The sequence below is a fragment of the Nelumbo nucifera genome, chromosome 2 (genome assembly GCF_055504915.1).
Source record: "Nelumbo nucifera cultivar China Antique chromosome 2, China Antique-T2T, whole genome shotgun sequence".
Classification (NCBI taxonomy): Eukaryota; Viridiplantae; Streptophyta; class Magnoliopsida; order Proteales; family Nelumbonaceae; genus Nelumbo; species Nelumbo nucifera.
Genome location: NC_142650.1, coordinates 31,765,719 through 31,779,129, shown reverse-complemented (window position 1 = coordinate 31,779,129; position 13,411 = coordinate 31,765,719). Strand labels below are relative to the sequence as shown.

At 36.4% G+C, this 13,411-nt stretch overlaps 1 long non-coding RNA gene across 2 annotated transcripts in view; it reads right to left on the bottom strand.

Moving 5' to 3' along the window:
- Window positions 1–635: 635 nt before the first annotated feature.
- The window catches only part of LOC104603319 (uncharacterized), a 32,210-nt gene continuing 19,434 nt past the window's right edge, over window positions 636–13,411 (bottom strand). Inside the window, exons 4-5 of one of the 2 annotated variants that reach the window (XR_016082727.1) lie at window positions 2,241–2,892; window positions 636–2,017 (exon numbers count right to left, since the gene is read on the bottom strand). This is a non-coding gene — a long non-coding RNA (uncharacterized LOC104603319). Of the gene's footprint in view, window positions 2,018–2,240; window positions 2,893–13,411 lie in introns of those variants that run through there. The other variant, XR_736202.3, reaches the window with a different exon arrangement.

Below are 13,411 nucleotides of genomic sequence, written 5' to 3'. Positions count from 1 at the left end.
CAATGCATAGTGGATGTGCCTGTGAGGCGCCCATTTGTGAGGAGCAGATCCTGTTCTGGATGTTCCTAATGTACAGCTGTAGTGTCTTGTGGGTAGGAGATTGTGATTCTTATTAAATTTTCACAGTTACCGATACATGTTTTTTCAAAGAGTTTCAATAATTTTTAAAAAGTTTCAGCTGCCGTATACTATCTACTGTTAGCTTATCAAAGCAAAATAAATAAATAGAATCAAAGAGTTTCTTTTTATTTTTTCTTTTTTTTTTTTTATACAATAGGGAGAAACCACAAAGGATAAACAACAAACAAACAAGAAAATTATACAGAGGAGAAAGTAAAGGAGGCATGACTTAGTAAAATGACCCCAAGCATAAAAAAAAAAAAATCAAGAGTTTCAGTGGTTCAAAACTCTCATTCACGATAATCACATATACCTAGGGTATCAACATTTTGAATCTTGCTCTCAATTGTCTAACCCATTTAAGTTCATGACATGGTTGCAATTGTTTTGGGTACCATTAGGGCTGAAGAAAATCACTGCTCTTATCTATTTAAATTAAACAAACTTGTGTGGAGAGCTGGAAAAAGTGTTGTCAACCAAAAGACCAAAGAATCGAAAGGGATTGTATTGTGTGGAGAGCAAATTAATCCATCAGTCTGTTCAGTGTAAGATCATCTTACAGAACTCAAACATGAAATGGAGAGTCATTTGAAAATCCCTGTAGATTTCATATTATATCTTTGCGAGGCATGAGGAATCTAAACAAATAACAGAGACTTCTAATAATCTCTTCACTGTCCTTTTGCCAGAGTATTTGGTTATCAATACAAAAAAGAACCAACCCTGAAACTCTGAGAGAATCAAGACTAAACCCGAATATGATATCGTGGATGAGTGGCAATACAGAGTTAAAAAAGACATAAACAAAGCTCAGTTGCACAGTTGCATTCATGGTGTATGGTCTGAAAATATCTTCAGGCCCCATGAAGAGAGCACAGGGTCCAGTCAATTTCAGACTGGCTATTTGGCCATGGTCCCCAGGTGTACCTCTGAACTCTTCAGATTGGCCATGTGAGCTCATCTCATTGTACAGACTTTCGTGCAAGCTGCATTAGACATACGATACTGGAAGGTAGCTGTCAGTCATTCACAGTTAGCTCCCTCCAACCGATCCAGATGGACCTGTTTGGGGTAGTACCTGGCTGAAAATCAAGGACGGACCATGAACTGCTGAAGCTTGTAGTACTGGCACAGTCAACCGACCAGACAGAACATAGAATTATTGTGCATTTGTGTTGATAGTAACAGCATACAACTTTTCCTTTTTCTCCTTTTTTTTGATGAATTTGAACAATGCAACTTGGACTGACAGGGTTTCTTTCTTAATGCATTCTGAGTTCTCTTCTTGGAAGTGTCGTCGTCAGAGAGAAATTTGAAGATTTTGAGTGGCTAAACACCACCGAGCAGTAAACGAGGGCTTCTGTTGGGCCAATGTGCTAGAAGAATGTGCCGAGAGATGAGAAGATAGATTTTAGCTGCATAGAAAGAGAGCAATCTGAAGATTTTGATTTTTATTTGTGAGCTTTCATCGTAAAGATATCTTGAGGGTTGAACCATCATTATTTCTTCAGTGCAATATGTGAGCAGGTTCATTGAATTTCTGGGCAACGGGTCTCTTGAATTGTTGAAACAGAAACAAGTGTCAGATTCAAGCTCTTAATCAGAAGGTTCAGAACCCATAAAAACAGACGGACCAGTTGCACCTGGAACACAGTTTGAACTCTGGTTTAAACAACGTACGTTCTGAATAGGACCTCTCGGCATTCAATTTAGAGCTGGACAAAGACTTGTTGGCGGGAAAGATGGAAAGTATGCAGAGCTTGGGGCTCGAAAAACGTAAGGAAATTTTTCCAACTGAATGTCAGTGCCTATCGTGTTCTCTGCATTTTGTATTCTCCTCATGAAAATACTCGTTTTCTTATAACAGGTTCTCTGTACCAGAACTCCTCTACATATGCTGAAAACAACCAGAGTGTAATAAGATCTTACGTTAGCTTCTTCTCTGAACTTGTTGCTTGGTGTATTTGAATTCTTTAACTTCTCTATTCTACATTTTCCTATCTTATAGTGATCGATCTGTGATGCATCACAATCACTTACATGTTCTAATGCCTTGCAAGTAGGAAAGGCCCCATTCTGTTCTCAAATACAAATGGATAAAAGGAAGAAAGGAAAATTACCAATATGTTGCCACAAGCTTCCACAGTATTCAGTTTTCCTTGTAATGGCATCACCATTGAAGGTTCCTAGTATGTGAACTTTGACAAACATCCCATGCAAGAAAGAAAAGGTTGCAGGCTTGCAGCTAGTATAATTGTATAACTACAGATGTGTGAGACATGAGAGTAGTAATCATTGAACATGGGTCCTGGGATATATTAGAGACCAAATAAATTCCAGGAGTAATCCATACAATATAGCATGCTTTTTAGTGCATGATAAGATAGTCCCATGAAAGGCAAATTGAGCATAAACAGTGGAGTACAGAATGCAACATTTTGGGAAGCGATGGGCCTATACATATTCAAGAACTTTGGCATATGGTCTCCACTGTCTTACAATCTTTCTGTGGTAGCCTTATAAACTTTGGTGCTTTCCTCACATACATCTAATTCAGGTGAAAAAGTGAAGCCCTAGTAATAAGAGACCATGTTGGCATTTTCGGATCCTCCCTACTTTAGCAGAATAAATTGGGAACTACATCTTCGTAATCAGTCAATTGTGTGCAGTGGAATGCATCCCCCATGCATACAGCAATATAGACTCACCATGCAAGTAAACAAGCATTGCAACTGTACTCTTGATATTATGATGATGTCACATCCTTGAAAACTGTGGCAATAAGAAAACACAAAACTGTTACAAGTCTATAATAGTGAAAAGAAAACAAAACAAAGAATAACACAAACAAAAGTATCAACCAATCGACTGTAAATATCCATGAAGTGAAATGAATACTCTTCAAAAATTTTGAACCTCCTTTCCATAACTCATCCAACAGTACTGCAACTAAATAATGCCCAAAAATAACTAAATAAAACCTCTCAGAAGTTAAAACTGTTTTAAGGAACTTTTTCATGAGAGTAAATTTCCTATTTACATACTTCAACAATTGTAGATCCAAAAGTCCCCAATACAAAATCTCGAGCAGGTCTTGTTGACCCTAAGAATGTCATTGAAATTCTTGATTAACCCAACAGTACCCAGGCTTCAAAAAGTATCCATCTTGACGATTCCTTGATGATTCCATGAGACCAAACCTATTCAGTTTTCCAATGGCATGAATACTGGACTTCTATCAGATAGATCTTTGAAAAGGACTCTACATGATTGGAGTTCCAAAAAGTGTTTGAAGAGAAAGAGGTAGAAGAGGAGGGAACTCAATTTAGTGATTTTTTATGGTGAGTCAGGCAGTTAGGGACAGAGGTGTCACCAATGTGTGTTGCTGATTGAAAGGGTCTTGGGCATTTGTTCTAGGAGGGCTGATTAGTTTTTGTTGAGTTTTCAGAGCCTTGTGGGTGGCCCAAGTTGTTTTGTGCAGATTGTATATGTTGTATAGTCTGAGGTTGCTGGCCTTCTTTTTGACTGGGGCTTTTGGGCTTCTTTCTTTTGTACCTTTTTTTTTCCTGTTTTAATAATTGTTTTTATTTTATTATAAAAAAATGACCACATCATTCATCAATCTACAAAGGCAAATATTGTCCGTCTCTGTGGTCATGAAAACTTAATATTTCTCACTTCTTAATTGACCCCCTTTGCCATGTGATTAATTCAAATGAAAATTAATAGTTATTCTATCAACTAGGATCCAAATCAATTTGCAAAGTTGATGAAGGCATGGAGTCAAGGAAAGAAACTGTAGAGAACTAAATCAACTGTCTTCATATTCTTGAACCAGTGACAACTTCATAATTTCTAGGTAATTTTAATATTTTTTAGTATTTTAGATTTACTTTCTATATCATTAGAGTCTTAGGAGTAGGATCAGTTATTTTAGATGACCAAATTAGTTTATAGAGCCTTATTAGAAAGGTTTTACAATTTTAAAATGTTGAAGATCTACTCAGATCAACTTTCAGACTGTCTCTCGAGGGTAAAAACTTCTTCATTTTGTAATGTTTCGGTGTTATCAGATAAGTAACAAGTTATCTATAAAGTGAGGCCAATACATTGCAAATCTAACAAGCTTTGAGGGAGATATGGTCATCAATGTTTTAAAATGAAGAGGCATGGCATGAGGTGTTCCACAACCCGGAGGCATTAGGCAAAGTTCAGATCATAAGAGGCATAAGCCTCCCAAACACAAGGAAGTACAACACTCCTTAAGAGGAGGGTGATGAGGAAGAAGGGAGGGGAGGAGGAGTTAGAAGAAGGAGGGAGAGGAAGAAGAGGAAGGAGGATCTCATCCTTTTTTATTTTTTTAAATGAAAGATGTCTTATATTATGAATAATGAAGCTGCATTAAGACTAGCTGAAAAAGGGGGTCTTATTGAAAAGGTGTTGGGGGGGGGGGGGGGGGGGGGGGGGGGGATGAAGTCTCAAACTTTCTTTCCCTTTATTCAAGCATATGCCTCTTGCACCTGAGGTGTACACCTCAGAGGCATAAACGCCTCTGGCAAACTCCAGGCATACGTCTCCCATGCATTTTAAAACACTGATGGTCATAGTGTCAGTCATTGATAAGATTAAGATCTTTCTATTTCTTTGGTCATGCTTGCAATTTTTTTATTAGCTGCAGTAGTATTATAAGATTGAGTTGTTAGGAGTTAGATTCCATATTTGAGTGTTCCTCTGTGTTGCCTATTGGGTTGTCATAATTTTGAAGTAGTTGGTGTTTATCTTAGCTCAGCTTTTGAGGTTTAATTGGAGCCTATGAAGGATATTTGAGACCTTATGTTTTAGTCTACAAGGTTATTGTTATTTAACTTTAATCGTTAACAAAATGGAATTAATAAAAGTTTATTTTGAAGCAACCTACAGGTAAAAGTCTTATCTTCTTTATTTCTATCTCTAAAGTTGAACCATTTCTTCTGTTTTCTCCCTTCTCTTCTTTACTCATATCTGAATATTTTTCCTTTATAATTTAGATCAATAACTTTCTCTTCATTGCTCACCACATCCTAGAAGAATTTTCCTTTTTCCATCTTACATCAACACTCCACATAGCAATCACCAGCCAATTATGTTAGAATGACAACATGAAAAGAAATGGCCTACAACCACTAATATCTATGCACATATAGAAGAAGACCAATATCCACAGAACATAGTTAACAATTGTTACTTTTTCTAATAGTATAGTTCATATATATTATCATGCAACCACAGTTGACACAGCTTCTTACTAGTTTCACAGTTAACATTTGATAATGGTCTAACGAAGTCACTTTTTTAATAGATGTAGAGATCATGGTCATTAATTAGGGGGGTGATTGCCAATATGCATGATTTTGTCTTCCGAAACAAGACAACTGCCATAGCAGCAACTATGTGCTAAATCATCCACTATAGCAGGGATTAATTATCTTGGTAACCATCTCCTCAACTTACTGTGGAAATGTAGATTACTGATAATTAACCTTCCAATGAAGCATGATAATAAAAGCTAAATGACCATATGGTTGAGTGAAGCTTTAATTCCACAATCTCATCCACATCCAAAACTCCCCGCTTTCAATCTGTTTCAATATTTTAATTCATGGTTGCACCTGAACAGTCCAGACTTGTAGAAAAATGCCGTCTAAGGATAAAAGCTTTCTAATGTAGTAAGATGCTTCAAAAATCAAAGATATGTTCAAACTGTTCCAGTCTCAAAAGTTTTTTCAAGACTGAAAGAAGGTTTATTTGGAGTGGGACCATCAAGAGGGTGAAGAAAGCAAAGAATGTGCTGAAGAGAAACAAAGGGGTCATTGTTCAAATCACTGGAGAGGCTGTAAGTTAGTGTAAAGTGGTGGGTAATGTGAGAAGAGGAGTGTAGTGTCTTGGTGTCTTTGTCTTCATGTTTGGAGTTTGTGGGGGTTGGTGTTTTGGCTTTGGGTTGATATTTGATAATGTGGTGTTTAACTGAGTTATTTGTTTGCAGGTTATTTTTTATATATTTTCAAAGTTTGTAGGGGGCTGGGTGGTTGTCTTAAGTTTTTTGTAGTGGAGAGAGTTACAGTGGTTGTTGAAGAATGTGGTGGAGGTTTTGGGTGTGTTGGAGGATGTTTTGCTGTCTTTCTTCTCTTGGGTGACTTTTCTTGTAATTTCATTTTTCTTTTTAATAATTTTTGTTTTATCTTCAAAAAAAATTATGCACATATCAAACAATCAATATGGTCTTCAAACTCACAAACAATCAATATGGTCTTCAAACTCATATTCTTTTATTCATTACTTAGATCAACATGTCAATTGAATTGAGGGGAAGAAAGTAATGCCTTTTTTGTGCACTGTGATTCTAAATTCAGCATCCATGTTCATAAGTGTTGGGAAAAAAAGGTTTTAAAGCTAGCCCCAACCTGACACAACCCTCCTTTATTTGGGCATAGGGATAGCTAAGATAGTGCAATGACCTTGATAATCATAAACTTGGAAGTAGGTAGTCTACACTTAAACCACAGATCAAGATGTTAAAACTGGAACCGCAAAGCACCCCAGAGAAAAGGGAGCTGAATCCTGAATTTTGGGACATGCTCCTATTATGTGAAGTATTTTTTTATTGTGTTTTGTTGCGAATTCATGAGGCCTTACCCAAGGTCTCATGCACCCTCTCTTACCAAGCACCCTTTCTTCAAAATAAAAAACACCTATAACCTATCCAAGCACCCTCTCTTACCAAGTTAATTTCATTTAAACAGGAAAACATCATCAGTTGGAAACGTTCTTGAGCATGAATGTACCATGGGTATGGGGTAAAAGAGAAATTGCCCTCAATATTCTTAACTTCGACCAAAAAGGCAAACAGGGGACTAAATGAATTGGCGTGTCATGTGGAAGAAGCTCCCCAGTAGCCCAGGCTGTTGGTCTATAGGCCCTCTCTCTCTCTCTCTCTCTCTCTCTCTCCCCCCTCAACAATATATGCCCATAATGCACCTACACATTACTAATTTATTAAAGTACCTGTTTCATCCTCATATGCAGAAACTTCTGAGATACTAAAAATTAAAAGTTTTTCACATTTGGTGTTCTTATAGTCCTACATCATCTCCATTTAGTTCTCGACTTCTCACTTTAGATAGTTACAAAATAGTGACTAGTAACAAAACATTTGAGACAGAGTTGAGAGATTCCAGTCATAGTTGTCAAGGTGACACAAGACACTGAAGCAGGTTTCTAGGCAACAAGGCTCCCATGGAGGGCTGCCTAGCTATTTTGTACATGGTGTTATTAAATACTTCCATATTCAGTTTGAGAGTTAAAATCCTAGTTTATTTTTTATTATTCTCTTGTTTATTAGGATTCAATCTTGCAAAATGTTTAGGACAAACTAAGAATTTTCCAGCTGACGACTGAAATCAATGCATCTACTCATGGGCTTCCTCGTTTCTTCCCAATTCATTCTCAAATTTGCCTAGCCCACAAAAATTATTAATAGACTGATAAGATAAAAAATCCTCCATCAGTCCATCCAAATAGGAACTTGGATCTCCTGCAAGCAAAAACTTGGTGTATGTTGTCTTGAACCCTCAAAGACTTCAAAACCTGAACTTAAAATCTTCTTCTTCACCCTTTAATTTTTCTTTTCCTATGACCAAAACAGGAGCTCAGTCCTCTAGTTTCTAAATTTTCTTTTCTTTCTTTTTTTCTTTTCATGAATATGTTGATTTTCTATGTTTTAATATGAAATTTATGCATTTTTTATGAAGATTATAGATAATTAACAATAAAAGATAGTTGCTATTATCTATAGAACCTAGGGAATGACCCTAGGATTCATGGTTTTATTAAAAAAAATAATCTATCATCTAGACAACTAGGTGACAAGGTGCCCTCCTGATGCCTAGCCTTGGTGCCTTGAAAACTATGCTTCCAGTTATATTGTTCCTTGACAACTATGCTAAGAGTCGGTTCTTAGCTTATGCTTTTTATCATTAGACATGAGGAGGTTCCATGGTGTTTGTTTATCCATCACAAAGATTGGAGTAGGATTAAATGCAATGAATCATGGGGCAATAATAAAAAGGGCAACTCAGTGCACGAGGCTCCCACAGGGTCTGGGGAGGAACAGATGTACACAGCCTTACCCCTGCACATACATAGAGGCTATACAACATATGTAGTGTTAATTTAACAATAATAGAAGCACTACAAACGTGTGTATTTGGGATTCCTTGATTGATGAATACAATCAGATAAGAAGCAAGTTCAGGTGGGCTCCCCACAGAGTGCGCCCCACATACACCCCACAGCCCATCCCCCTGTGCATTGGGAACATCTCCCATACTCGTCATGGGAAGATGTTCCCAATGCACAGAGAGATGGGCTATAGAGAATGTGTGGGATGCACTCAGTGGGGAGCCCATCTGAATTCATTAGAAGCATAAAACTAATGCAAGTCCAGTAATGATGTGTGGAGTAAAATGCTGGACAATTAAGAAGCAATAAATCTAGAAAATGAGTGTATCACATATGAGGATATTGAGATAACAAGTGGAGAGACTTAAGGATAGAATGGTTAGAACATTGTGAACATGAACTAAGATGGCTTGGGCATGTACACAGAGGAACTGGCACCTATATATTAAATTATTAATTGAAGCATTTCATTAAAACTTAAACACCTTGTTGCTCACCGAGGTGGGCAGTATGCCAAATAGCACAAGGAAAAAGAAAAAGCAATTACAGGATGCACCTCAGCCCTGGGCATCCCCATTCTAACTGTCCCCTTGCCACCCCTGCCCTAGATAAGGGTGTCAATTGACCGGTTTTGGATTGGACTCCGTCCAGTCCAAAACCAATTTGGACGGATTGGATGGACCAACAAGACATACTGGATTGGACCAATCTAGTCCAAAATATTTATTAGATTGAATTGGACCTGGTCCATCCATAACAAATTTATACTGGATTGGGTTGGATTAAGCCAATATCTGGTGCATTGATATAAGATAAAGAATATTTGTCAATGGACTGGGTTTGGGTTGAAACCAATCTAAATCTAAATGAATTTGAACAGATTGGACGGTCCAGATATTGAATTGGACTGGTCCAAATTGGTCCAAAACATTCATTGGATTGGATTGGACCTGGTCCATTTATAATGGACTACATTGGACTAGATTGGATTGGACCAAATCCAATCCAACTGACACCCCTAGCCCTAGAGCTAAAGTAAAGAATCTGGCAAAGAATCAAAACAACTGCCACCTAGTAATCTGATGCAAGGTAGGGGTAATAAGAGAAAATATTTAAGGGCTCACAATAATGTGAAGGCTTGGAAATGATGGAGTGCCGAAACATGATTGGCCTAGCCGATCCCATATAATTGGGACAAGGCTTGGAAATGATGATGATAATGAATTTAATGACACATGACTTTTAACAAAGCAGAACAATTATGAATCCAACCATAAGTCATAACAAACTTAGTTAAGTAGCAATTCTCAAATCAACAATTTACAGTTGCTAAATGGAAAAGAAGGTAATTTCATTCTAGGAATGTCCATTATGAAATAACTGAAACAAAAGGATTAGTATGTAGCAATGCCTCAACCACTGATGAAGTTAATGAGTATGAAATAACTGAAACAAAAGGATTAGTATGTAGCAATGCCTCAACCACTGATGAGGTTAATGAGTTATTAGAAGATTCATTTCCTCCAAATTTCTCCAATCCTGAAATTGAATGCTGGCTTAACTATATTGACAACATACTCTTGCATAGGTTTCCACTTATATAGGTTGTTATAGCCTTATAGGTAATAAGTGGTGGAGCACCTAGATGCCTAGATAGTGTTGCTTCCTAGTTAAATGAGCCGAATGACTCTAACCTATATTGGTTTTGAGCCAGGACCATCTTTTGCTAGTGCTAGCATATATTGCTGTGTATCGGACCATATCCACCGATACGGTGCGAAACGGCTTGATACAAAGGCGTATCGTACTGATACGCATGACTTGTAGGATACATATCCAGTCGTAGCATATCCTGTATCCGTGATCATGGATACGGATATGATACGCTCCGTATCAGGAGTATCGTATCGATACCTTAATCCTTGGAACCTACACATTTGCTCACCCCTAGTCATTTTTCTAATCAAGACCACTATACTATTATTCTTTTTTATGAGTATGGACAAACTATAATTCTACAATGAAAATATATTTGATAGAATTCTTGTTAAGAAAACACAAGACTGTAAAGAGGAACTTGATTCATCAAGTCCCCTCTCTTTTACACCTAGTGCCTTTGTTTTTAAGGTGGGGGTTCCTTCTTTTTCATGCCACAACTCTTTTAATAATAGATCGGAAGGAACTTTTAATGAATCTCCATGCTTCTAATTTAATCCAAATTTCAGAAATGGAGAACATTACACCTAAAAAGCTTATAACTATATGACATCAATACAAAAACGAAGTAAATTTTAAGCTACACCAAGACTTTTGACCAATTTGGTAGAAATACTAACATTGCAAATGGCATGTATTGGAAATAGTAAAATGCAATTTATACAAGTAATAAAATGAAACTTATCATTAGATAATTGAGAAGATTACAGGCTTACCACCCACAAAATGGATGAAAAAAGAAAATCAAAAACTTACAAACAGGCCCAAAGCAAAGCCTCCCTAGTAACTCCTTGCTTAGCTAAAGTGTCAGCCATTCCATTTGCTGACCTTCTTACCCAATTAAAGTTCACCCCAATCTCCCTTTCTAAGCTAATAATCTCTCTTAGAGCCTGTCTAAGAGACCACACTCCTAGGTTTCCAGTTTTCATCCACCCTATTACCAGCTTGAAGTCTCCTTCCACTTTTGCCCTTAATGAAGTAAGGCCATTACTTCTGCCCTTAATGAATCTCCCACCCCAATTGGGCCTGAGTAAAGGGCCAAAACAACATCTCACTACATAATAGCATGTGTTTACTTAATAAATTGAAGAATGCAAGGAAAAAAGGATTACTAATTGAGTCATATGGAGCTTTATTACACTATCAAATCTATTTTATCCACATGGAGGGTTCTTGTGGTTAGTCCATACCATTTTCTAGATAGAGAACCATCTAGAATGACTATATTTTGGAGTCATTTTAAACCCCAAAATAACTTGCCATATATAAAACTCATGGGTTATTTAGGGCAAAAAAATACCTAATTGGAAAACCTATGGTGGATAGATGAAATTTCCAGATCATTGGTCCTTCCTTAAATCCAATTAATTGCTCTACATACCAAAATTGAAATCTATAGGATAAACCATTTCATTTGGATGATTTTGTTGTTTCTTATATACCCTACATGTCATTTGCATGTTTTATGAAAAGTTCTCTTTCTACATATGATAAAACTTTTACCATCCTCTCTTTTATTTTTGTTATATATTCTTCCCTTTTCAACATTTATTTCCATAACAGCTATTTTTTATCAATAACCGCGGCTTTCATTAAATTATAGAATTAAAAGGTGTACATATAACTATACAAAGATTGAGAGATAAACTATCTCTCCCCACAAGTTCTTTTTATAATTGTTCCCAGAACATCAATTGTCTTCTTGTCCCTTGCTTAGCTAATACATCTGTCAAGAAGTTAGCAGTCCTCTTAACCCGGAACAGCTATAAGGCCACACAAGTTATTTAAAGGAAAATACTGGATAAAATGAAACAAAAGTCAATTGAGATGGTTACAGATGGAAAACAAAAGACAAATTTGGTTGGCATTAATTAAAAGTTCTAAAGGATAAGAAGCAGAGAAGGGAAAAGAAGATATTGTTTAAAATGGTAAGAAGAGACTTCAGGACCTATATTTAACAATAGATATCATGTCAAACAGCCTAGCTCCAAATAGTTATAATATGGATCAGTGGGTTGTTACAAGAAGTAGTGGTTGCCCTAGCTTATAACAACTTATTTTTTTATCAATGCTGATAACAACTTATTTTACATCTTGCATTAGCTCTTGGACCACTGTTGCATTAAAAGCTGATGGTTCAATTAATATGAATACCGAAGCATGGCTCCAAGGCAATCTGATTGTACTTTAAAATTGAGATTGAAATTGAAAAGATGGATCTGTTTCTTTTAAGATGTGAATGATTTTCCAAGAAAATATTTTTGGAATTGAAAAAAAAAACAAAATAGAAAGGATTAGAGAGGCTGAAACTGCATCATTTAAATGAAATTGTAATTTTGGGTATTTGTAGTCTAGATATGTTAATCTCAAAGGAAAACTTAGTTTTGAAAATCATTGAGAGGGGGATCTGTTGCATTTCAAGGGAGAAGTACAGTTAATATAACTAGGTTGGGTTTGGAGAGGTTGCTTTGGACAAGTTTTGGAGATCAAATACCTGTAAGGAAAAGAAAAATTTTTGAAGATCAAGTGAGAAAAATCATCATCATTAGGATCCATGAACATGAGAGTTTGGCAAAAGTTTGTGTCGTCTACCAACCTGACACAATCCTCCTCATCCATCTGGGCTTAAGGCTGACGGTGTAAGAAAAGTTCACACTAGTGGAGATCGAGTAGTCAAAGTGAAAAAGATGAATTAAGACAGGGTTTATTATAATTGTATCTCTCCAATTGGATGAGATTCCGAGAAGCATTCTTTCCGCGATGATTTTGAATGCTTTAACCATTGTATGCACATGCTTGTGCCTTATTTCCAAACTAATGTACGTAGGATGCCTATGGAGTATAAGAACTAGGCTGCTGGAAATTTGGACAGTATCTATGAACCAAAATATAACCAATGAATTAGTCTCATTGAAAAACATCATTCGTAGGCACTATGCAATGAAAATCTAGGCAAGGCAAATTTTCAGAGAGAGAATTTAGCACCAGAAGCAATAGAAGAGAAAATTTACCCTTGTTCCTAATCAAGTCCTAATTCAGGATGGGAATCTCTAAAAGTCCTAATAAAGTTTCCTGTTTTTAATTTAATTTAAATTACATCTAAAGAAACTCACTAGTCTCTGGTAAAAATTAGAACTCAACACACTAAAATAAATAGACATTTCCTTACTTTTTCTGGGGAGATATGGATAACATTGAAACAATGTTTTAAAATAATGGTGCGCCCATGTACAACAAATTGCTATATATAGGGATAGCATTTACCTCTCAAACTTCCAAAAAATACGTGTGTCAGAAATTTATAAGCTTAAATGGATAAAGATAGAAAGGATAGGGTCAGAAATGATGTCATACAATG